The sequence below is a fragment of the Aethalodelphis obliquidens genome, unplaced genomic scaffold (assembly GCF_003676395.1).
Source record: "Aethalodelphis obliquidens isolate GAN/ISIS:26980383/991018 unplaced genomic scaffold, ASM367639v1 scaffold71, whole genome shotgun sequence".
Lineage (NCBI taxonomy): Eukaryota > Metazoa > Chordata > Mammalia > Artiodactyla > Delphinidae > Aethalodelphis > Aethalodelphis obliquidens.
Genome location: NW_020838015.1, coordinates 4,882,519 through 4,908,872, shown reverse-complemented (window position 1 = coordinate 4,908,872; position 26,354 = coordinate 4,882,519). Strand labels below are relative to the sequence as shown.

The 26,354-nt window shown below is 39.8% G+C and overlaps 2 long non-coding RNA genes across 2 annotated transcripts in view; both read left to right on the top strand.

Annotated features, from left to right (window-relative positions):
* Positions 1 to 19,100, top strand: part of LOC113611877 (uncharacterized) — a 51,470-nt gene extending 32,370 nt beyond the window's left edge. The window contains exon 3 of the long non-coding RNA XR_003429642.1: positions 15,921 to 19,100. This is a non-coding gene — a long non-coding RNA (uncharacterized LOC113611877). The remainder of the gene's footprint in view (positions 1 to 15,920) is intronic.
* A 424-nt stretch (positions 19,101 to 19,524) lies between these two features.
* Positions 19,525 to 21,228, top strand: LOC113611878 (uncharacterized). Its single transcript, XR_003429643.1, has 2 exons — positions 19,525 to 19,875; positions 20,827 to 21,228. It is a non-coding gene; the product is annotated as an uncharacterized LOC113611878 (long non-coding RNA).
* The last annotated feature ends 5,126 nt before the right edge of the window (positions 21,229 to 26,354 follow it).

The following is a 26,354-nucleotide window of genomic DNA, read 5'->3' as shown; positions in this document are numbered from 1 at the left end:
CCCCTCCCTCCCCCCGGCCTGAGTGAGCCAGAGCCCACGAATCAGCGGCTCCTTTAACCTGGTCCTGTCTGAGCAAAAAACAGATGCTCTCCGGCGACCTACATGCAGAGGCGAGGCCAAATCCAAAGCTGAGCCCCTGGGAGCTGTGAGAACAAAGAAGAGAAAGGGAAATCTCTCCCAGCAGCCTCAGAAGCAGCGGATTTGAGCTCCACAACCAACTTGATGTACCCTGCATCTGTGGAATACCTGAATAGACAACGAACCATCCCAAATTGAGGAGGTGGACTTTGAGAGCAAGATTTATGATGTTTTCCCCTTTTCCTCTTTTTGTGTGTATGTGTATGCTTCTGTGTGAGATTCTGTCTGTATAGCTTTGCTTTCAGCATTTCTCCTAAGGTTTTATCCGTCCATTTTTTTTCTTAATATTTTTAATTTAATAACAACTTTATTATATTTTACTTTATCTTCTTTCTTTCTTCCTTCCTTCCCTCCTTCCTTCCTTTCTTTCTTTCTTTATTCCTACTTCTACTAATTCTATTTTTCCTGCCATCTATTCTGAGCCGGGTGGATGAAAGGCCCTTGGTGCTGCAGCCAGGAGTCAGTGCTGTGCCTCTGAGGTGGGAGAGCCAACTTCAGGACACTGGTCCACAAGAGACCTCCCAGCTCCACATAATATCAAACAGCGAAAATCTCCCAGAGGTCTCCATCTCAACACCAGCACCCAGCTTCACTCAACGACCAGCAAGCTACAGTGCTGGACATCCTATGCCAAACAACTAGCAAAACAGGAACACAACCCCACCCATTAGCAGAGAGGCTGCCTAAAATCATAACAAGTCCACAGACACCCCAAAACACACCACCAGACGTGGACCTGCCCACCAGAGAGAGAAGATCCAGCCTCACCCACCAGAACACAGGCACTAGTCCCCTCCACCAGGAAGCCTACACATCCCACTGAAGCAACCTTAGCCACTGGGGACAGACACCAAAAACAACGGAAAATACGAACCTGCAGCCTGCAAAAAGGAAACACCAAACACAGTAAGATAAGCAAAATGAGAACACAGAAAAACACACAGCAGATGAAGGAGCAAGATAAAAACGCACCAGACCTAACAAATGAAGAGGAAATAGGCAGTCTACCTGAAAAAGAATTCAGAATAATGACAATAAAGATGATCCAAAAGCTTGGAAATAGAATAGACAAAATGCAAGAAACATTTAACAAGGACCTAGAAGAACTAAAGATGAAACAAGCAACGATGAACAATACAATAAATGAAATGAAGAAGACTCTAGATGGGATCAATAGCAGAATAACTGAGGCAGAAGAACGGATAAGTGACCTGGAAGGTAAAATAGTGGAAATAACTACTGCAGAGCAGAATAAAGAAAAAAGAATGAAAAGAACTGAGGACAGTCTCAGAGACCTCTGGGACAACATTAAACGCACCAATATTCGAATTATAGGGGTTCCAGAAGAAGAAGAGAAAAAGAGAGGAACTGAGAAAACATTTGAAGAGATTATAGTTGAAAACTTCCCTAATATGGGAAAGGAAATAGTTAATCAAGTCCAGGAAGCACAGAGAGTCCCGTACAGGGTAAATCCAAAGAGAAATACGCCAAGACACATATTAATCAAACTGTCAAAAATTAAATACAAAGAAAGCATATTAAAAGCAGCAAGGGAAAAACAACACAAAACACACAAGGGAATCCCCATAAGGTTAACAGCTCATCTTTCAGCAGAAACTTTGCAGGCCATAAGGGACTGGCAGGACATATTTAAAGTGATGAAGGAAAAAAACCTGCAACCAAGATTACTCTACCCAGCACGGATCTCATTCACATTTGATGGAGAAGCTTTTGCTTTACAGACAAGCAAAAGCTGAGAGAGTTCAGCACCACCAAACCAGCTTTACAACAAATGCTAAAGGAACTTCTCAAGGCAAGAAACACAAGAGAAGGAAAAGACCTACAATAACGAACCCAAAACAATTAAGAAAATGGGAATAGGAACATACATATCGATAATTACCTTAAATGTAAATGGACTAAATGCTCCCACCAAAAGACACAGATTGGCTGAATGGATACAAAAACAAGACCCATATATATGCTGTCTGCAAGAAACCCACTTCAGACCTAGAGACACATACAGACTGAAAGTAAGGGGATGGAAAAAGATATTCCATGCAAATGGAAACCAAAAGAAAGCTGGAGTAGCAATTCTCATATCAGACAAAATAGACTTTAAAATAAACACGATTAGAAGAGACAAAGAAGGACATTACATAATGATCAAGGGATCGATCCAAGAAGAAGATATAACAATTGTAAATATTTATGCACCCAACATAGGAGCACCTCAATACATAAGGCAAACATAAGGCAAATACTAACAGCCATAAAAGGGGAAATCCACAGTAACACATTCATATTAGGGGACTTTAACACCCCACTTTCACCAATGGACAGATCATCCAAAATGAAAGTAAATAAGGAAACACAAGCTTTAAATGATACATTAAACAAGATGGACTTAATTGATATTTATAGGACACTCCAGCCAAAAACAACAGAATACAGTTTTCTCAAGTGCTCATGGAACATTCTCCAGGATAGATCATATCTTGGGTCACAAATCAAGCCTTGGTAAATTTAAGAAAATTGAAATTGTATCAAGTATCTTTTCCGACCACTATGCTATGAGACTAGATATCAATTACAGGAAAAGATCTGTAAAAAATACAAACACATGGAGGCTAAACAATACACTACTTAATAAAGAAGTGATCACTGAAGAAATCAAAGAGGAAATCAAAAAATACCTAGAAACAAATGACAATGGAGACACGACGTCTCAAAAGCTATGGGATGCAGCAAAAGCAGTTCTAAGAGGGAAGTTGATAGCAATACAAGCCCACCTTAAGAAACAGGAAACATCTCGAATAAACAACCTAACCTTGCACCTAAAGCAATTAGAGAAAGTAGAACCAAAAACCCCCAAAGTTAGCAGAAGGAAAGAAATCATAAAAATCAGATCAGAAATAAATGAAAAAGAAGTGAAGGAAATGATAGCAAAGATCAGTAAAACTAAAAGCTGGTTCTTTGAGAAGATAAACAAAATAGATAAACCATTAGCCAGACTCATCAAGAAAATAAGGGAGAAGACTCAAATCAATAGAATTAGAAATGAAAAAGGAGAAGTAACAACTGACACTGCAGAAATACAAAAGATCATGAGAGATTACTACAAGCAACTCTCTATGCCAATAAAATGGACAACCTGGAAGAAATGGACAAGTTCTTAGAAATGCACAACCTGACAAGACTGAATCAGGAAGAAATAGAAAATATGAACAGACCAATCACAAGCACTGAAATTGAAACTGTGATTAAAACCTTCCAACAAACAAAAGCCCAGGACCAGATGGCTTCACAGGCGAATTCTACCAAACATTTAGAGAAGAGCTAACACCTATCCTTCTCAGACTCTTCCAAAATATAGCAGAGGGAGGAATACTCCCAAACTCATTCTACGAGGCCACCATCACCTTGATACTAAAACCAGACAAGGATGTCACAAAGAAAGAAAACTACAGGCCAGTATCACTGATGAACATAGATGCAGAGTCCTCAACAAAATACTAGCAAACAGAATCCAACAGCACGTTAAAAGTATACACCACGATCAAGTGGCGTTTATTCCAGGAATGCAAGGATTCTTCAATATACACAAAGCAATCAATGTGATAAACCATATTAACAAATTGAAGGAGAAAAACCATATGATCATCTCAATAGATGCAGAGAAAGCTTTTGACAAAATTCAACACCCATTTATGATAAAAACCCTGCAGAAAGTAGGCATAGAGGGAACTTTCCTCAACATAATAAAGGCCATATATGACAAACCCACAGCCAACATCCTCAATGGTGAAAAACTGAAAGCATTTCCACTAAGATCAGGAACAAGACAAGGTTGCCCACTCTCACCACTCTTATTCAACATAGTTTTGGAAGTTTTAGCCACAGCAATCAGAGAAGAAAAGGAAATAAAAGGAATCCAAATCAGAAAAGAAGTAAAGCTGTCACTGTTTGCAGATGACATGATACTATACATAGAGAATCCTAAAGCTGCTACCAGAAAATTACTAGAGCTAATCAATGAATTTGGTAAAGTAGCAGGATACAGAATTAATGCACAGAAATCTCTGCCATTCCTATACACTAATGATGAAAAATCTGAAAGTGAAATCAATAACACACTCCCATTTACCACTGCAACAAAAAGAATAAAATATCTAGGAATAAACCTACCTAAGGAGACAAAAGACCTGTATGCAGAAAATTATAAGGCACTGATGAAAGAAATTAAAGATGATACAAATAGATGGAGAGATATACCATGTTCTTGGATTGGAAGAATCAACATTGTGAAAATGACTCTACTACCCATAGCAATCTACAGATTCAATGCAATCCCTATCAAACTACCACTGGCATTTTTCACAGAACTAGAACAAAAAATTTCACAATTTGTATGGAAACACAAAAGACCCCGAATAGCAAAAGCAATCTTGAGAATGAAAAATGGAGCTGGAGGAATCAGGCTCCCTGACTTCAGACTATACTACAAAGCTACAGTATCAAGACAGTATGGTACTGGCACAAAAACAGAAATATAGATTAATGGAACAGGATAGAAAGCCCAGAGATAAACCCACGCACATATGGACAACTTATCTTTGATAAAGGTGGCAGGAATGTACAGTGGAGAAAGGACAGCCTCTTCAATAAGTGGTGCTGGGAAAACTGGACAGATACATGTAAAAGTATGAGATTAGAACACTCCCTAACACCATACACAAAAGTAAGCTCAAAATGGATTAAAGAGCTAAATGTAAGGCTAGAAACTATCAAACTCTTAGAGGAAAACATAGGCAGAACACTCTATGACATAAACCACAGCAAGATCCTTTCTGACCCACCTCCTATAGAAATGGAAATAAAAACAAAAATAAACAAATGGGACCTAATGAAACTTCAAAGCTTTTGCACAGCAAAGGAAACCATAAACAAGACCAAAAGACAACCCTCAGAATGGGAGAAAATATTTGCAAATGAAGCAACTGACAAAGAATTAATCTCCAAAATTTACAAGCAACTCATGCAGCTCAATAACAAAAAACAAACAACCCAATCCAAAAATGGGCAGAAGACCTCAATAGACATTTCTCCAAAGAAGATATACAGACTGCCAACAAACACATGAAAGAATGCTCAACATCATTAATCATTAGAGAAATGCAAATCAAAACTACAATGAGATATCATCTCACACCAGTCAGAATGGCCATCATCAAAATATCTAGAAAAAATAAATGCTGGAGAGGGTGTGGAGAAAAGGGCACACTCTTGCACTGCTGGTGGGAATGTGAATTGGTTCAGCCACTATGGAGAACAGTATGGAGGTTCCTTCAAAAACTACAAATAGAACTACCATATGACCCAGCAATCCCACTACTGGGCATGTACCCTGTGAAAACCAAAATTCAAAAAGAGTCATGTACCAAAATGTTCATTGCAGCTCTATTTACAATAGCCTGGAGATGGAAACAACCTAAGTGCCCATCATCGGATGAATGGATAAAGAAGATGTGGCACATATATACAATGGAATATTACTCAGCTATGAAAAGAAACGAAATTGAGCTATTTGTGATGAGATGGATAGACCTAGAGTCTGTCATACAGAGTGAAGTAAGTCAGAAAGAGAAAGACAAATACCGTATCCTAACACATATATATGGAATTTAAGAAAAAAAAAGTGTCATGAAGAACCTAGGGGTAAGGCAGGAATAAAGACGCAGACCTACTGGAGAACGGACTTGAGGAAATGGGGAGGGGGAAGGGTGAGCTGTGACAGGGCGAGAGAGAGTCATGGACATATACACACTAACAAACGTAAGGTAGATAGCTAGTGGGAAGCAGCCGCATGGCACAGGGATATCAGCTCAGTGCATTGTGACAGCCTGGAGGGGTAGGATAGGGAGGGTGGGAGGGAGGGAGACACAAGAGGGAAGACATATGGGAACATATGTATATGTATAACTGATTCACTTCGTTATAAAGCAGAAACTAACACACCATTGTAAAGCAATTATACCCCAATAAAGATGTTAAAAAAAAAAAGATGTGGCATATATATACAATGGAATATTACTCAGCCATAAAAAGAAACGAAATTGAGCTATTTGTAATGAGGTGGATAGACCTTAGAGTCTGTCATACAGAGTGAAGTAAGTCAGAAAGAGAAAGACAAATACTGTATGCTAACACATATATATGGAATTTAAGAAAAAAAATGTCAGGAAGAACCTAGGAGTAAGACAGGAATAAAGACAGAGACCTACTAGAGAATGGACTTGAGGATATGGGGAGGGGGAAGGGTGAGCTGTGAGAAAGCGAGAGAGAGGCATGGACATATATACACTACCAAACGTAAGGTAGATAGCTAGTGGGAAGCAGCCGCATAGCACAGGGAGATCAGCTCGGTGCTTTGTGACCGCCTGGAGGGGTTGGATATGGGGGGTGGGATAGGGAGGGTGGGAGGGAGGGAGATGCAAGAGGGAAGAGATATGGGAACATATGTATATGTATAACTGATTCACTTTGTTATAAAGCAGAAACTAACACACCATTGTAAAGCAACTATGCCCCAATAAAGATGTAAGAAAAAAAAAAAAGATTGATTCCCACATATATTCCCCAGGTTTCTGACCATATATATTAACATAAATCATGCAACTCTTTTGGTATGCACAGCAGATCCTCATGGGTTGAACTTTGTACCTCACTCTTTGGGGCCTGCTGGGACTTGAGTCTAGTTACAGGTCTAGAAGCAAAGCAGAGTGGTGGAGGTAGGTTCTGAAGAGGATCAACAGTGCCTTGCAGGCAGAGGAGGCCATTACAGCTTTTTTGCACAAAGAAAGGCTAACTGTTCAGGAAGGGGTGGAAGGGCTGCTTCTATGGGCAAAGAAGGCGCAGCAGAACTTCAAGGTTAAATGTCGCCAGCTTTACCAGGATCTTCCCGTAGGTCCCCATTCCAAATTTTTTTAATTAAATTTTTTTATACAGCAGGTTCTTATTAGTTGTCTATTTTATACATATTAGTATATATATGTCAACCCCAATTTCCCAATTCATCCCACCCCCCCCACCCCACCATTCCGATTTTTCAGGATCTCATTCTTTCGCAGTCAATGCCCTAACTTTATTAATAGAAATGCCTCAAGGTTGAGAATTTGGTTTGTGTAATTCAGCCACAGGAAGGGAGAGACTCTGGGTCTGGTTTTCAGAAATCTTGGCCCTTTGGCTACAGAAGATACTAATTTCTCTCAGTCCACACATAGAAGCTTGCAGGTCCTTTCTGTGGACATTAAGCTGGGAATTCAAATCCCTGAGGTCATACTTTCCCTACTTTCTGCAGCACAGTTAGGAGCAACCAGCCAATTCCATTACACTCCTTAGTTTGACTAAGATGTTCTAAGACATCTAATACATGGTCACCTAGAACCTTGCCTTCCATTAAGTATTTGACTAGGATTATCCAATGGTGATATTTTATGTATCTCTAGTGCCACATCATGCCACTGACTACTAGTACCCTCCTTACCACTTAAAATAGACTCACTAGTGACTTTTTCTTTTATTTTTAAAAATAAATTAATTTATTTATTTTTGGCTGCATTGGGTCTTCGTTGTTGTGTGCGGGCTTTTCTCTAGTTGTGGCGCATGGACTTAGTTGCTCCACAGCATGCGGGATCTTCCCAGACCAGGGCTCAAACCCGTGTCCCCTGCATTGGCAGGTGGATTCTTAACCACTGTGCCACCAGGGAAGTCCCTCACTAGTGACTTTAAACCTAACAAGATTAGAAAACCTGTTCTAGAAAAGAAAACTCATTCTCAAGATTCTTTTTCTCTGGAATTACTCTTTGTAGCAAAATCTGCATTGGTTAGAGTTTAATTAGAGAAGCAGAACAACTAGAATCTATATCTCTATCATCTACCTATAGATCTGTCTATCTATCACCTATCTCTATTTATCTGAGAGAGATTTGTTAAATGGAGTTGGCCTTATGTGATTGTGGGAGCTGGTTAAGCAGTCTCTGTAAGGCTGTTTTCTCCACATACGATGCTGGGGCTTCAAATCCATAAGGAAGGCAGTTAGGAAGGGAAGATTATAAGCAGACTGGAACCTACACTCTTCAGCTGGAGCCCCATGGGGAAGGGCTAAAACCTGTGTCAATTATTGTGGCCTCTGACCTTGGCAATGAGGGTATCCAGCAGAAGTGGGGCTCTTTGTCATAGAGCTAAATACATACACCTGGCCTGGGAGTTGAAGAAGCCAAAGGAGGATCAGAGGAAGGTAGAGCATTTGCAGGCCCAGCTGCTGCTTCACACCAATGATGTGAGTCAGCAAATTAGCACCAACATGAGTGAACCTAAGTGGCCATTGCTTCCCTTCCAGCCTCCAAATCTCCCACGAATCTCGTTTGCAGCTGACCTTAACTACAAACAAACAAGAGGATGAATTCTGGGAAATGGAGTTCAGTCTAGGCAAGTTGACACATTACAAAGCCATCACAAGATAGTCTGTGCAAAGTAGGATTCAAACTAAACCCACACTCAAATGAAAATATTAACCAAGCTGGGAGAATTTATAGTTACAAAGACTACAAAATAAATTACAGTAAGTCCCCTATATACGATCATTCAAGTTGCGAACTTTCAAAGATGCAAGTGTGCCCAGAGAAAGGACAGAGAGACAAGAGGAAGAAGTAACTGAAGAACCGAAGAGATGCACGACGCAGGAAATGGCAAGGGGATTTTCTTTATTTGAGGAGGCACTGTTAGTTTCTGAGGCACAGGACCCGAGTGTAGAATGGTACACGAAAGTTGCAGCAGCCATTCAGAATGCAATCCAGTGCTACCGTGTCATCTATGATGAGAAAAGAGGCTAGATAGAACTGAATCCAGCAAGGAACCAGAGCCTGTGCCATCAGCGTCAGGCGTGAGTGAAATTGCAGCTTGCCCTCCGGCCCCTATTGCTGACGATCCTTCAGCTCTACCATCTCCCACCTCCTCTCCCTCCTCCAGTCAGTAACTCTTCTTCCCTGTTCACTCGATGCCAGCCCCTGGATGCCAGCTGTTGTACTGTACTTTTCAAGGTACTGTACTGTAAGTTTAAAAATGTTTTCTTTACTTTTTGTGTTTGTTTGTTTGTATGTATTATCTGTGTGTAAAGTATTATAAATCTATTACATTACAGTCCTATATAGCCGATTGTGTTAGCTGGGTACCTAGGCTAACTTTCTTGGACTTAAAAACAAATTGGACTTAAGGACGCACTCTTGGAACAGAACTTGTTCGTATGTAGGGAACTTACTGTATAACCTTAAATGGGTCAGAACCATATTAAGTATCTAGGAAACTTCAGAACTCCACAAATTAAAAGTGTGTTATAGGGCTTCCCTGGTGGCGCAGTGGTTGAGAGTCCGCCTGCTGATGCAGGGGACACGGGTTCATGCCCCGGTCCGGGAAGATCCCACATGCTGCAGAGTGGCTGGGCCCATGAGCCATGGCCACTGAGCCTGCGCGTCCGGAGCCTGTGCTCCGCAACGGGAGAGGCCACAACAGTTAGAGGCCCGCGTACCGCAAAAAAAAAAGTGTGTCATATATGAACACAAATTTTTATTAATGAGGTTGAAAAGGGATTTGTCTGGAACAAATTTACGACCTCGTATAATCAAAATGATCACAGCCAAAGCAAAATGTTTAACAGAAATATAACTTTTATGTTAATAAGCACATTTGATAATTGTCCCAGGAAAGACTATAGGTAATTGGATGGAAGTATTTTTCAAGAGATCTATGATAGTCAGCATTTTAAATGTGCATGGAGACGTTTATCTCAGAGATTCAGCAAAGCAGCATCAACTCTTGTGTCAGAACAAAAGCATTCAGCTTCTGACTGTAGAAGATGCTGAGCATGTCCTCCATTTGTAGTAAGACTATCTCAACTTTTTCTCTAAGATTTCCTAGAACCTTCTGGAGGCCTCATGCAATTTATACAGTCAGCCAACAAAAATTTATTGAGCCACTGTTATGTGCCAGGCACTTTTCTAGGTGCTCTCTGTGTAGCAGAGAATGAATCAGGTGTAGAATCTGCTCTCAGGCAACAAGCTGTCCAGTGAGAAAATGTAGGCAATGAATCAATAAGCAAATATACATGTCTAGTTCTGATAAGTTCTACGAGGAAACATATGGCAGGGTAAAAAGATGGCCTGTTATAATGTGGGGTGCTAGTGCCTTTTTGGATCAGGTGTTCAGGGAAAGTCCAATAAAAAGTTGACCTATAAGCAGAGATATGAATCAAGTGAGGAAGTGAGTGAATGAAGATTTCTGAAGGAGGATCATTCTAGGGAGAGGGAATCATAAATGCAAAGGCCCAGAAAACAGGAGCTGTTGGCATATTAGAGGTCCAGCAAGGAGGCCAGAGTGCCTGGAGTAGAATGACCCAGGGAAAGAGTTGGGAGATGAAGTCAAGAGCGATGCAGGGGCCAGTCTCAGAGACCATGGTTAGGATTTGCTTCTGAAAGACAAACGAAGCCATCAGAAAGTTCTAAGCAGAGTGTGATGATCTGATTTTTTTTTTTTTTTTTTGCCACGCCAGGGCAGTGACAGCACCAAGTCCTAACCACTGAACCACCAGGGAACTCCCTGAATCTTTTAAAAAATATTTATTTATCTATCTATCTATTTGGCTGTGCCGGGTCTTAGTTGCAGCATGCGGGATCTTTAGCAGAGGCATGCAGGATCTTTTAGTTGTGGCATGTGGGCTCTTAGTTATGGCATGCAGGATCTAGCTACCTGAACAGGGATTGAACCTGGGCCTCCTGCATTGGGAGCGGAGAGTCTTAACCACTGGCCCACCAGGGAAGTCCCTCCCTGGATTTTCTTTTAAAAGAAATGTTCTGTTTGCTTTGTGGGGGACAATGAAGGAAACAGGAGACCGATGAGCAGGCTTTTGCAATAATCCAGGAGAAAAAGGTGGTAATGATGGAAATACAGAGAAATGGTCAGATTTTGAGTCTATTTTAATCAGAGATTATAATGGAGAAAACTCTAATTCAAAAAGATACATGCATCCCAGTGTTCACAGCAGCACTATTTATAATAGCCAAAACATGGAAGCAACCTAAATGCCCACCAACAGATGAATGGATAAAGATGTGGTACATATATACAATGGAATATTATAAAAAAGAATGAAATAATGCCATTTGCAGCAACATGGATGGACCTAGAGATTATCATACTTAGTGAAGTCAGAGAAATGTAAATATAATATGATGTCACATATGTGGAAGCTAGAAAATAATACAAATGAATCTATTTACAAAACAAACAGACTCACAGACATAGAAAACAAACTTATGGTTACCAAAGGGGAAAGTGAGGGGGGGTGGATAAATTAGAAGTTTGGGATTGGCAGATGCAGGCTACTGCATATTCCTCGGAGACGGGTAGCATGGGGATCAGATAGAACAATGCAGATTCATCCATAATCCCTTTCTGCTGTTCACCACAACCCATGATCCATCTGTGTAATTTTGGAACAGTCAGTGATTCCAGGTTTTAAATAGTTTGTAAATTTTCAGTTTCTACACACTTTATCATCCACTCATGATTTTTTAATTAAAGTGTTTTAATTCCTTTCTCTGTTCAGCTGTTAGTGATGAGATCCATATAGTTTTTTTTACATCTTTATTGGAGTATAATTGCTTTACAATGGTGTGTTAGTTTCTACTTTATAACAAAGTGAATCAGTTATACATATGTTCCCATATCTCTTCCCTCTTGTGTCTCCCTCCCTCCCACCCTCCCTATCTCACCCCTCTAGGTGGTCAAAAAGCACCGAGCTGATCTCCCTGTGCTATGCGGCTGCTTCCCACTAGCTATTTTATGTTTGGTAGTGTATATATGTCCATGCCACTCTCTCACTTCGTCCCAGCTTACCCTTCCCACTCCCCATGTCCTCAAGTCCATTCTCTAGTAGGTCTGCATCTTTATTCCCGTCTTGCCCCTAGGTTCTTCATGACCATTTTTTTTAAAGATACCATATATATGTGTTAGCATATGCTATTTGTTATTCTCTTTCTGACTTTTCACTCTGTATAACAGTCTCTAGGTCCATCCACCCCACTACAAAGAAACCAGTTTCGTTCCTTTTTATGGGTGAATAATATTCCATTGTATATATGTGCCACATCTTCTTTATCCATTCATCTGTTGATGGACGCTTAGGTTGCTTCCATCTCCAGGCTATTGTAAATAGAGCTGCAATGAACATTGTGGTACATGACTCTTTTTGAATTATGGTTTTCTCAGGGTATATGCCCAGTAGTGGGATTGCTGGGTCATATGGTAGTTCTATTTGTAGTTTTTTAAGGAACCTCCATACTGTTCTCCACAGTGGCTGTATCAATTTACATTCCCACAAACAGTGCAAGAGGGTTCCCTTTTCTCCACACCCTCTCCAGCATTTATTGTTTGTAGATTTTTTGATGATGGCCATTCTGACTGGTGTGAGATGATATCTCATTGTAGTTTTGATTGGCATTTCTCTAATGATTAATGATGTTGAGCATTCCTTCATGTGTCTGTTGGCAATCTGTATATCTTCTTTGGAGAAATGTCTATTTAGGTCTTCTGCCCATTTTTGGATTGGGCTGTTTTGTTTTTTTTTTTGTTATTGAGCTGCATGAGCTGCTTGTAAATTTTGGAGATTAATCCTTTGTCAGTTGCTTCATTTGCAAATATTTTCTCCCATTCTGAGGGTTGCCTTTTGGTCTTGTTTATGGTTTCCTTTACTGTGCAAAAGCTTTGAAGTTTCATTAGGTCCCATTTGTTTATTTCTGTTTTTATTTCCATTTCTCTAGGAGGTGGGTCAAAAAGGATCTTGCTGTGATTTATGTCATAGAGTGTTCTGCCTATGTTTTCCTCTAAGAGTTTTACTGTGTCTGGCCTTACATTTAGGTCTTTAATCCATTTTAAGTTTATTTTTGTGTATGGCGTTAGGGACTGTTCTAATTTCATTGTTTTACATGTAGCTGTCCAGTTTTCCCAGCACCACTTATTGAAGAGGCTGTCCTTTCTCCACTGTACATTCCTGCCTCCTTTATCAAAGATAAGGTGACCATATGTACGTGGGTTTATCTCTGGGCTTTCTATCCTGTTCCATTGATCTGTATTTCTGTTTTTGTGCCAGTACCATACTGTCCTGATGACTGTAGCTTTGTACTATAGTCTGAAGTCAGGGAGCCTGATTCCTCCAGCTTCGTTTTTCTTTCTCAAGATTGCTTTTGCTATTCGGGGTCTTTTGTGTTTCCATACAAATTGTGAAATTTTTTGTTGTAGTTCTGTGAAAAATGCCAGTGGTAGTTCGATAGGGATTGCATTGAATCTGTAGATTGCTTTGGGTAGTACAGCCATTTTCACAATGTTGATTCTTCCAAACCAAGAACGTGGTATATCTCTCCATCTATTTGTATCCTCTTTAATTTCTTTCATCAGTGTCTTATAATTTTCTGCATACAGGTCTTTTGTCTCCTTAGGTTTATTCCTAGGTATTTTATTCTTTTTGTTGCCATATATAGTTTTATAAGCTTCTCCCTGTTTGTTTTTGGCTCATGAAATTTTTTGTTTGTCATGGAATGTAAGAGTGGAATATTAATACATTTCAGTTTCGTTCTGTGATGTAAGGAATTTTTCAAAAATATTAAAAGATGGACTGGAGCTTTTTCTTTGTGAATATAAAGTTGATGCCACAGTGAAAAACAATTTAAAAAAAACAATGAATAAATAAATAAAATAGAAATTATGAGATTTGCTCATAGAAACTATCTGGGGTGAAAAGGAAAGAAGGGAGTCGGGTCAATGCAATTGCTAAGAATTTCATGTTTAACACTCTCTCTCTCACACTCTCAGTTTCTTTTTCTTCAATAGAGTCATCTTTTATGTCCCTCCAAGCACTCAGCACCCTAACACTAGTTTTTAGTTGCCTAAAGTACTTACCATGCCCCCTAGTCCTACAAGTGCAGCCTCCAATCCAACTCTACCATTTTTACTGTTGAGTTTTTCCTATAAAACTCCTCTGCAGCCCCCGCTTCCTGCCTGTTCCCTGTTCAGTGCTCACGCTGCCATCTCATTCAAAACCCCTAAGCCCTGAGACTTTTTCATTTATGTGTTAAGCAGGAAATATCTGATGTAATTAATTTATATTGAGATAGAAATGACTAATAGCCTAAATTAAAATAATTTTCTTCTCAGGGAAGTTATTTTAAAGAGCTTAGAAATCACTCAAATGATTCCTTTTTTTTCTGCGGATAGTCTTAAGTGGTGACGGTTCTATGATTACCTTCAAATTACACTTAGTTGATGGTTGCCCACCACCCACGCAGGTCTTATGCTGACTTTCTCAGGGCTCAGCCTTTATAAAAAAGGAAGGTACAAAGAACTGAATCATTATCTTTAAAGAGCAACTCCATCACAGCTTGCTTATCATTGTTAATAAATGAAGAAAAGAGGTGAAAATGTGAAAAAGCTCGTAAGAAATGCTGAGATTTTGTCCCTGTTTGAAGCTAGCAATTTTGAAGTCCTCTGACAGCAGCCTGTCTTGGTATAGGTGCCCAGGGAAAGGCTCAGCATTTAACCTGCTATATCATCTGAGTTGGGGTGATATTAGGGTCTCCCTTCATTTTGTCACCTTGAATTATCCATTGACATGGCTGCTGTTTACTTTCTGTTATTCTCTTTTTGTAGAGTAAGTGTCTTGATGGGGGTGGAGTGGGGAAGAATCTGGATATCCTCACTTCAAATTTGGCTCAGCCATATATATATAGATATATATATATAGAGAGAGAGAGAGCGAGAGAGATAGTTATTTAAGGCAAAAAAGATCATAATAAAACTAAAAACAATCCTATTACTTGCTGTCTCTTTTCATTAGGGAAAATATGAACAAATAAAATCTTATAGGTTTTGTAACTGGATTCAGGTATCCACTGAGTAACTAGACATAAAAGAGCTAGAGGCAGTTTCATCCACTTCAATTCTGTCATAGCAATAAAAGCATATATTCTTAGAACCACACATCATCTCAACTGGAGGGTAGTTATTAGAAGAAAAGTGCTATGTCAGATTGCTGGTTGCCAATTTAATATCCACTCTGACTCTCTCTCTTAGGTGCAAATCCCCAAATTTATTTGGGGAAATAATAGAGCTAGCCAGAAAATTATATTTCCTCGCCTATTATGCTTCTAGGTTTGGCCAAGTGACTAAAACCTGTGACTAAAACAAGTGACTAAAACCAATGAAAAATAGATGGAGTTGCTGGGAGGAAATTTTAGAAAAGCTCCTACAAAGGGAAACAGACAGCTTGTAAATACTCCTTTTGTGTTTTCCACTTTGTGCTTTTCAACCTTGAATTTGATGAAATTACTAGAGCCCTAGCAGCCATCGTTGATCACAAGGCAACCTTGAGGATAGAAACCATTTGCTAAGGATATCATAGCAAAAGAGAGGCGGACACTATATCCCTGATGATTATGGGTCCTCTATGCCAGTGCTGCATTAACTATTTTTAGACTTCTTTTATGAAGCAGAAAGATAAACTTGTAGATCTTTTAAGTCACTATTATTAAAAGTCACTGTTACGAGCAGCCGCATGTAATTCCTAAATGATACAATGATTTACAGCATACTAACTTGTCTTTGGAAGCCAAGAAGATTTTGGCAAACCATAATAAACTAACTAAAATGTATATTTTTTCTGCTTCCTTCCTCAGCTACTCCTGCCATTGCCTAATGAACTCATGAACAAAGTGGCCATGGCGGCAGAGATGGAGGTTATGCGTGGGCTCAGCAACATGGACTTACACTCACCCAGGCTGACCTCAGCCCCTGCTGAGTGCCCCATCTGTCAGCACCAGAAACTACTGAGTCTCTGATAGGCACCATCCCCAGGGTCATCAGCCAGCTGTCTGGTGTCAGGCTGATTATATTGGACTGCTTTCATCACGGAAGGGGCAGTGTTTTATTCTTAATGGAATAGACACTTACTTTGGGTATGGATTTTTCTTCTCTGCACAAAATGCTTCTAGCAAAACTATCATCCAGAGGCTTACAGGATCCCTTATCCACCATCACGGTTTTGTACGCAGCCTTGCTTCTGACCAAGGAACTCACTTCATTGCAAATAAAGTGTGGCAATGGGCCCATGCCCGGAATTCACCGGTCTAACCATGTTCTTCATCATCCTGAAGCAACTGGTTTGCCAGAACGGTAGAATGGCCTTTTGAAGATGCAATTATAGCATCAGCTAAGTGGGAATTCAGCCGGCCTTCCATATCCATTGGTTCAACATTCATGGATTCAATGAGCTGTGGATACAAGATATTCAAAACAAATTCCCAAAAGTTCCAAAAAGCAAAACTTGAATTTTCCATGCCAGAAACTATTTACATAACATTTGGATTGTATTTACAACTATTTTCATAGTATTTACATTGTAGTAGGTATTATAAGTAATTTAGAGATGATTTAAAATATACAAGAGGATTTGTGTAGGTTACATTCAAATACTATGCCATTATATATAAGGGACTTGAGCATCTGTGGATTTTGATATCTGCAGGGGTCATGGAACCAATCCTCTGCAGATACCAAGGGACAAGTGTAACTTGCAGGACTAAGCAAAGCCCTCCAGGAGGCTGTATGTGCTCTAAGTCAGCATTCAATATATGGTGCTGGTTCTCCCTTAGCCAATATTCATAAACCCAGGAATGGAAATGGGAATGGCTCCTCTCACTATTACCTCTGGTGATACACTAGCAAAGTGTTTGCTTTGCATCCCTGTGACTTAAGGCTCTGTTGGTCTAGAGGCCCTAGTTCCAAATAGAGGAATGCTTTCACCAGGGAACCCAACAACGATTCCTCAGAATTGGAAGTTGAGACTGTTGCCTGGCCACTCTGGGTGCCTCCTGCCACTGAATAAGCAGGCAGGCAACGGGGGTGGTTTACTCTGGCTGGGGTGATTAGTCCTGATCACCAAGGGGAAATTGGGTTGCTACTACCACACAATGTGGGTAAGGAGGAGAGTGTCTGGAATACAGCAGATCCTCTAAAGTACCTCTTGGTGCTCCCACATCCTATGATTAAAGTTAGTGGAAAACTACAACAGCTTAATTCAGACAGGGCTCTAATAGCCCAGACCCTTTAGGAATGAAGTTTTGGGTCACTCCATCAGGTAAAGAACCAAAGGAAATGAGGTGCTTGTTGAGGACAAAGGAAATAGTTTTAACTATCCACTATGACCACATGACCATTGCAGAAATGAGGACTATATGACTTATGAGTATTTCTTCCTTATTTTAATATTTTTATTCAATAGTTTAATTATATATATAATGTAATAATACTTTCATTTCTTTTCCTCTGACACCCCCTTATCATCTAACATAAGACCTGTTAATGATTGTTAACTTTATATCATATTTGAGTTACATGACACAAAACAGGAAGTATGTATCAACAGGGGGAAGAATGAAAATCAACCAAAGACACTAAAGAAACTCCGTCCTCTCCTGGGAAAAGGAGTAGCACGTTTTCAGTTTTATGTAGCATAGTCTTTATTCGGCAATTAAGTATGGTTCAAGGAGATGTACTTGAGTTCAAAGTCAACAAGAATGGACTGTGGTAGCTTTGTAGTGTGTCAGTTAGGCTAAGTTCAACTACATTTCCCAGAATCCATTCTCTTGTTTCTGGTCAGGTTGGGCCACAAGTGTATTCCACACCAATTGTATCAATTGTCTACCGTTGTAACTCAATCCTTAATATACCTATGGTTGGCAGAAAAATGGTGACCCAAGGATGTCCATATTCTAATTCTTGGAATCTGTAATATGTTATATTACATAGCAAAGGAGAATTAAGGCTGCAGATAGAATTAAGTTGCTAATCAGGTGACCTGAAAATAGGGAGATTATCCTAGATTATCAGGGTGGGTTTGATGTTATCACAAGGGTTCTTTAAAGTGAAAGTCGGAGGCAGAAGATGAATCACTGTCAGGGTGATTTGATATGAGAAAAACTTGACCAGACATTGCTGGCTTTGAAGGTAGAGGGGACCACGAGTCAAGGAATGTGGGTGACCTCTAGAAACTGGAAAAGGCTAGAATATGGATTATCCTCTAGAGCCTCCAGGAGGGAACTCAGCCCTGCTGACACCCTGATTTTAGCCCAGTGAGACCCATGTTGGATTTCTGAACTGCAGACCCATGAGAAAATAATAGTGCTGTTTCAAGCCACTAAATTTGTGGAACTTTGTTACAGCAGCAATAGGAACCTAATACAGTATACTTTATTGATAGTCCTCCATTCCGTGCCTCACTATTCAGATAAACTAACTGTACCCACATCCTTGTCTCAGGTCTGCTTTCAGGAAATCTAAACTAAGATACTCCCCCTCCTCAACGAATTCTACTAAAATGACCAAGGATATGTAAAAATAGGATGTAATCTGTATAATGATTGGGAAATAGGATAGATATTATTAGTAACAGGCCAAAAAGGCATTGTGCAAATTGGCTCAGATTGAGGGAAGTATAAATACCATAAATACCACACATTCCAACAAAATTGACTAGCAAGTAAAAGAAGTAAGCAATTACTATTACTGTTACTCCACAGAACCAGGAAAATCTCCTCCTCTGAGAAGGAGAGGATATAAAAAAGGGGCTTCCAGGATAAAGTAGGTGTGATGAAAGTCAAAGTACACAAGGATTCGTTCGAAAATTCTTCAGAAAGATCAGCGAAATGTAGCATTCATTCTCAGCTTTCTCTTGGTGCAAACAAAAGAAAGTAAAAATGCTATTATATGTATTTTTTATGTATTCTTATATGGATGAATCTCTCAGAAGGAGAAGGTTGGGCTCCTACAACCTACCCACAAAAATTAAAACAAAATAATTCAGAGAAGAAACAGTTCCTTTTGTTTTAGGTTGACTTCTTACTAATGGTATTAGTCAGGGTTCTCCAGAGAAACAGAAGCAACAGGATATGTATGTATGTAAGTATATGTGTGTATATATTCATACACACACACACACACACACACACACACACATATATATATATATATAGAGAGAGAGAGAGAGAGAGAGAGAGAGAGAGAAATTTTATGGAATTGAGTCACATGATTGTGGAGACCTGGTAAGTCCAAAATCTTCTGGGTAGGCCAGCAGGCTGGAGACCCAGGAAAGAGTTGCAGTTTGAGTCCAAAGGCCATCAGCTGGCAGAATTCCCTCTTGCTTAGGGGAAGTCAGTCTTCCGTTCCATTAAGGCTTTAACTGATTGGAAAAATCAGTTGGGCTAGTTGGGCTTTAACTAAGGCCCACCCATATTATGGAAGGCAGCCTACTTTACTCAAAATCCATCAATTTAAATGTTAATCTCATCCCAAAACACCTTTACAGAAACATCCAGAATAATGTTTGACCAAATATCTGGACACCATGGCCCAGCCAAGCTGGCACATAAAATTAACCATCACAGCAGTTCCCAAGCTGCTTCCTGCGAAGGAAGTTCTTCTTCCAGGGAAAATGGAGTCTGTCCTGACAAAAGACAACCACGTTCCCAGCGTGAATAAGCTAAACTGTGGAGGAGGCTACTTGAAACCAATCTAAATCCTACAAAGGCTGTTTGAGCTGAATCCATCAGGACTCACACATGCAGCCACTGAAAGGTAACTATTTGGGAAATCAGTTAACTTTCCTGTCATGAGGCTTTTCTCTCCAAAGCTCACTCACCACTCCATGTAGACAATTTAATTCAACCTGTAACAAAATATAGCTACAGCAAATAGAAGTACTTTCATGTTCCCACTTTCTGGGACTAGAAGATTTGGATTCTGACACAGAATCCATCTGAAATCTCAGTACTCAAAGAACTTGCAGTTCCTTGGTAAAGCTCAGGCTATAAAGAAAAACCACTAGACATTTTTTTTTTTTTTTTTGGCGGTACGCGGGCCTCTCACTGTTGTGGCCTCTCCCGTTGCGGAGCACAGGCTCCGGACGCGCAGGCTCAGCGGCCATGGCTCACGGGCCTAGCCCGCGGCATGTGGGATCTTCCCGGACCGGGGCACGAACCCGTGTCCCCTGCATCGGCAGGCGGACTCTCAACCGCTGCGCCACAGGGAAGCCCCCAAACCACTAGACTTTTGAAAAATACTCTGAGCAAAATAAAAGAGCCACTTGGGGATTCAGAATAAATGTATCCATGTGAAACTGTCTTATACAAAGAAAAGTTAAGTTTAAAAAAAAGTTTAATTTGCATCCTCAGTAAGACTTGTTGGAATTCTGTGCTCATGGAAAGAACATAATATAACATTAAGAAAGACTGCATTCAGATAAAAACTAGGATTACTACATTTAAACATGTAATAGAGGCAGTAAAGAGAAGACTGAAAAATGCAAAAGGAAAAGAATAAATGGTTTTCAGAACAATTAAGAAAAGGATGAAGAGATGAAGAAATAAAGCTTATGACTAAAATGAATAAAAATATAACGATATGTTTTCTCTTATATTTACCCCAAAATCGGATGATGCAAATTAAATGCAGTAGAAATTTCAAGCAAATATTGTTTGCTGTTCCAGATCCACTCAACACCTTTTTCCACCCTGTGCTTTTTCCTAGGAGGCTGACCTTTACAGATGGCTTCCAGGGGCTTCTCATTGGGTTGTCTAGGAGAGGCACTGGCAGGAGATGGCAATGTGGGAGGAGAGGAAGGCCCAGATATCCATCCCTCCAGCTGGCCATTAGTTAGCAGTGGCCTCTCCTAGAGACACTGACCCAGCTGTGCTCCACAGCTCTTTCTAAGTCCTGGAAACCACTCCTTCCCTCTACCTTTTCAGCCCCAGGGGTGATAATGAATCCCCAGCTGTTTTACTCTAAGTGCTTCACCATCCTTTTGGTTTTCTTTAACCCTTTCTATACCTTTGTAACTCATTAAACTCTGCTCAGTTACTTTATTTGAGAATCCCATCATTTTTACGCTACTGGGATCCTGACTGATATAAGCACTAATTAAAAAAAAAATAGCAAGAATAGAGGAAAAACTTGAGGCTTTAGACCAGAGTGGCCCATCTAGTTGGAGAAGATAATGAAAGAGATTCTTGTTCTGAAATGAAAAAAAAAATTCCCTAGGATAGAGGAAAGGGCAGAAAAATAAGTTGATAAAGTAATTTAAAAAACTCAGGCTGGGGCTTCCCTGGTGGCGCAGTGGTTGAGAGTCCGCCTGCCGATGCAGGGGACGCGGGTTCATGCCCCCGTCCGGGAAGATCCCACATGCCGCGGAGCGGCTGGGCTCGTGAGCCATGGCCGCTGAGCCTGCGCGTCCGGAGCCTGTGCTCCGCAACGGGAGAGGCCACAACAGTGAGGGGCCCGCGTACCAAAAAAAAAAAAAAAAAAAGTCAGGCTGGTATCAGATCTTTCTTCTGTAATACTAATTTTCAGAAGACACTGAAGCAGCATCAAAAAAATTTTGAGAGCCTACCTAAGCTACAGTTCATGGAACAGAAAGTCATTTACGAACATGCAAGAACTTAGAAAGTGTACCATCCACAAATAGCTCTGAGCAATGTTTTCAGAAAAAAGATAAAGTCCAACAAACCAAAAAGCAAATCACAATATATAATTCCAATTGAGGGAAATGTGATTTAAAAGCAATTGTAGTTACTACTGAGATCAGTAATATTTATGTTCAATGTTGAAATAATCGTTAACATGGTTGTGAAATGTAACAAATGTCAACCAATTTTGGAAAGACAAGATATACAATTATAAAATAAATTAACCTAGTTCTAATATCACAGATTATTCCAACAAAAATGGCAAAGGAAGGGGTAAAACTAAAATGTACTAGTATTTCTTTATTTTTTTCTGTTTAAATGAAAAAAAATTGAGTCCATTATTTTTTAGTTGTTTCAAAGGAAAAGTATATTTTAACATGTAATTACAAAAAAAGTTAAATAAAACTTCTAAATCACTAATGATAAGAACGACCAAGTTATAGTAAAAAAATCTGAAAGAACATGCAGTAAAATATTGACAATGCTTACTCCTGAACTGTGAGATCTTGGAGATTTTTATTTTTTGCTCATCTATATTTCTATTTTTCTATAACGCACATACATCTACTAGTGTAGAAACAAACCCTTATACAAATTTCCATATCTTACAAAATGAAATTAAACTCTAATGCTTTTAATTTCTTGAAATTTGTTTATCTCCTGTTTTTTTCTCAGAAGTATTTGACATATAGACAGTACTATATAAAAAACAGATCACCAACAAGGACCTACTGTATAGCACAGGGAACTATACTCAATACTCAATATTTTGCAGTAACCTATAAGGGAAGAGAATCTGAAGAATTATATATATATGTATATATATATGTGTGTGTGTGTGTGTCTGAATCACTGTTGTACACCTGAAACTAACATGATATTGTAAGTCAACTATACTTCAATGAAAAAAATGCAAACAAACAAAAAAGTATTTCAGGCAGTTAACAAATGGACTTAACATGTGAGTAAGACAGATAATGGGTCTGGATCAAATTGGGCAATTTTTTTTTGGACATTCCTGGGAACTTAACAGCAAGAAGGAATCCCAAGCATAAGTAAACATACTAACTAAGTAATAGAATCATTTCAAAATGTATGAAAATGTCCTAGAAATAACTAAAGTCAACAAAATGTTTTTTAATAATCAATAACCCCAAATGCTATTTAACTTCTGAGAGACCTTAGTAGTGTACATCTTTTGAGTTTTCTACTCAACTCTCCCTTTTCTAAGAGATTCTGTCCCCTCATACACATGGTGGCAGTGGGCGTGGCCACATGCCATGTTGTTGCAGGGGTTACCTGAACCTAGCTGGGATTCTAGACATGGGTCTGAGAGATCCAGACCACCCTCTCTAGTGGCTTTACCTATTAAAAACACACTATTGGGACTGTTGGTGGCCATGTTCCTCTTGTGGATTGTGCAGCTGAGGGAGCTGGTTTTCAGAGATAGAAAAGAACGAAGAGAGGCAGAGCAGAGGTGAAGATAATTGATGATACACTAGCTTCTTGCTCCAGTTTTCGCCTGCACTCCAGCCATGTTCTTGTCCTTGGGATCTCAGAGCCACCTCAGTATCCTGAGGTAGTATCCTGCAGTAGTTCAGATCATGAGCTGTGACATTAGATTGCCTGGATTTGAATCTTCGTTACTAGCTATTGGGACCATTTGCAAGTTCCACTATCACTTTAAGCCTTGGTTTCTTCATCTCTAAAAGGGAGATATTAGGCCCTATTTTATAGGATCATGGTGTTATATGAATTAATACATTTTAAATGTTTGATATAAAATAAGTGCTGAATATTAACGGCTATATTAATAAATTATATTAATAAATTATACAATATTATATAATATTATGATAACTATTAATTAACTATTTATATCCTTATAATAAATTTATTTTTCTGCTTAAATATTTACTATCAAAGGCCCATCCAGATCTGCAATTCCTTTTGGGAAGAATGATTTCAAAACTTTGGGCTGGTGATGGTGGGGAGGTGGAAGAAGAAGCATAGTAAATAGTTAAGAGTATGAGCTTCTTGGTCAGTGAGCACAGTATTTAGGTCCTATTTTTGCCTTTTACTAGTCATGGGACCTTAGGAAAATTACTGAGCATTAAATTCCTTATTCGTAAAATTTGTGTAATACATCTGGCTCATAGAGAAGTTGTAAAAATTTTTCAATGAGACTATATGCCAGGTATCTGGCACATAGGAATACCAAATAAATATTTTATTATTTTAGTTATTATTACTAACTCCACATGCAGGTGACCAGCACATCAAGTGGCTAAGTTAAAATCAGAGAGATAAGGGGTATACAAAGACTCATACTGTCAACTAAAAAATAATGCAGGAGGCTGCAAATAAGAAAACAGTTTATTTGGGGTTTTAAGAATTGCAATTCAGGGCTTCCCTGGTGGTGCAGTGGTTGAGAGTCCACGTACCGATGCAGGGGACATGGGTTCATGCCCCGGTCCGGGAAGATCCCACATGCCGCGGAGCGGCTGGGCCCGTGAGCCATGGCCGCTAAGCGTGCACGTCCGGAGCCTGTGCTCCGCAACGGGAGAGGCCACAACAGTGAGGGGCCCGCGTACTGCAAAAAAAAAAGAATTGAAATTCAGAAGACACAGATTCGGGTAACCTGGAAAGAGCGTTCCAAGGATGTGTTCTAAATGGCTCCATTTCAGAGAGCTCTCTTAGCCATACCATACCAACTCCATTTTGATTTTCCTTTCATAACACCTTGTCAAGAGACGTGATTAATCAACATGCACCTTTTCCCTAATTCAGAATGTCCCAGCCACAGTTTGCTCTTCTTACAAATGTATTACTTTAATTTCCTGAAATCTTAGATTGTTACTGGGTATAGTAATAAGATTTCTGCTTCAGTGATATCTTAAATCCAGTAGGGACTACTGAAGTTAATTTTAGCCAATTGACAAGTGTTATATATTTAAAGTGAGGACCTAAGATCCACAAAGCAAATTAAAAACCTAGAAACCTTACTATCTTCTTGTTTAAAGTCCTTATATTTTATAAGAAAGGAGTTGAAGAGTTGCGTAAATATTTAAAAATAAACGTTATGAAGCTTTACTTTGTTTTTCTGCTAGCAGACTTTTCCAGGCCCCTACTGAAACTTTACCTTAATAGGTGCCCCAATAAATATTTGCAGAATGAATGAATGAACATATTATTATCAGAGCAAACCAAATCAATAAACATGAGGTCAGTGAAGAAATATCTTCAATCACTGATTCACACCTTGCTTGCATCACAGAATCACTTGGGAAGGCTTTTCAAAACATACATTTCCAGGCTCCACAGACACCTTAGTTGAACCAGTGCTTTTGGGTGGTGCAACCCAACAGGGAACCTGTATTTTCAAAAACCTCTTCAAGTGATTCTAAGAGGCACCTAAGTTTAGGAATATAAGCAATTCCTTGGCTGAAAGTCCTCAGAAGTGAAGTTACTCACTTGAGTTTAAGCGCACTCTGGAACCTGCACATTTTGTTCTACCCTGATTCTATCTTTGAGGCTATGTGTTCTGACTGGGGCCCTCTTGAAGGAGTCAGAATGGCCCAAAGAAGCACAGAGGTCTACAGGAAGAGCATCTTGTTGAGCACTCATGCAGCATAAAATTGGAAAGCTGGCATTGTTACAAGGTTTCATATGGCCCCAATTCTATACCCTTCCCTGTGTTCCCGGCGAATTTAAGGTTCTTTCTTCATCGCGAAAGAATTTGGAGACAAGCAGAGAGTTTAAGAAAGTAAAGTGAGAGTTTATTTAAGCAAGGATACGCTCTCAGAGGGAGAGCGGGCAGACAGGTGAGGGGCTGCTGCCCTGAGTTTTTTTTGGCAAGCCGGTTATGAGAGGCATACAAATGAAGGGGTGAAATATTCACTGGGGAAGGAGGATTTTGGGGGTCGTATTCCCTGATTTTCAACCCAGCTCCATTTTCCCAAGAGGAGGAGGGATTTTTGTCCTTATTAAGCTTAGATCAGAAGTGTCATGGTGTCGGTGCACGATGGGTACTTCTTATCTGCAAGACTAATTTTATTGTAATGAGAGCATAATGAGCAACAGGTTACATTGGGACACAGGAGATTCCCGCCTTTCCCCACCTTTCTTTGTCTGCTACCCAGACACTTATCACCTAAAATGTGTGGTTTCCTGTCAGTCTGGAGGTTCCTGCTTTCCTTTGTCTGCCTATGGACCTCCGCTGTTTACAAGGTGTGTGGTTTCCTGCCACCTGGCCCCTGCCCCCATTTCTCTGCTCATACCTAGCTACCTGCCTGCTGTAACAGCTGTATCTATGCTCTTTGTCCTTATCTTTGAAACACCCTCCCACTCTATGTAGGGTGTTTGCCCTACTCCTTGGCCCTGGGATCAGCCACGTGACTTGCTCTGGTCATTCAGATTTTAGAAATATGAAACAGGCCAGGGCACGGAAAAGTGCTCCATGTGTCTGCGAGTTCTCTCACGCTTAGGCCTTTGCCATAAGAACACAGCCTTTGGAGAATGAGATATGCGGATCATATCCTAGGGTTATGTTAGATAAACTGATGATCAGCCGACCTCCAGAGCCTGGCCAGA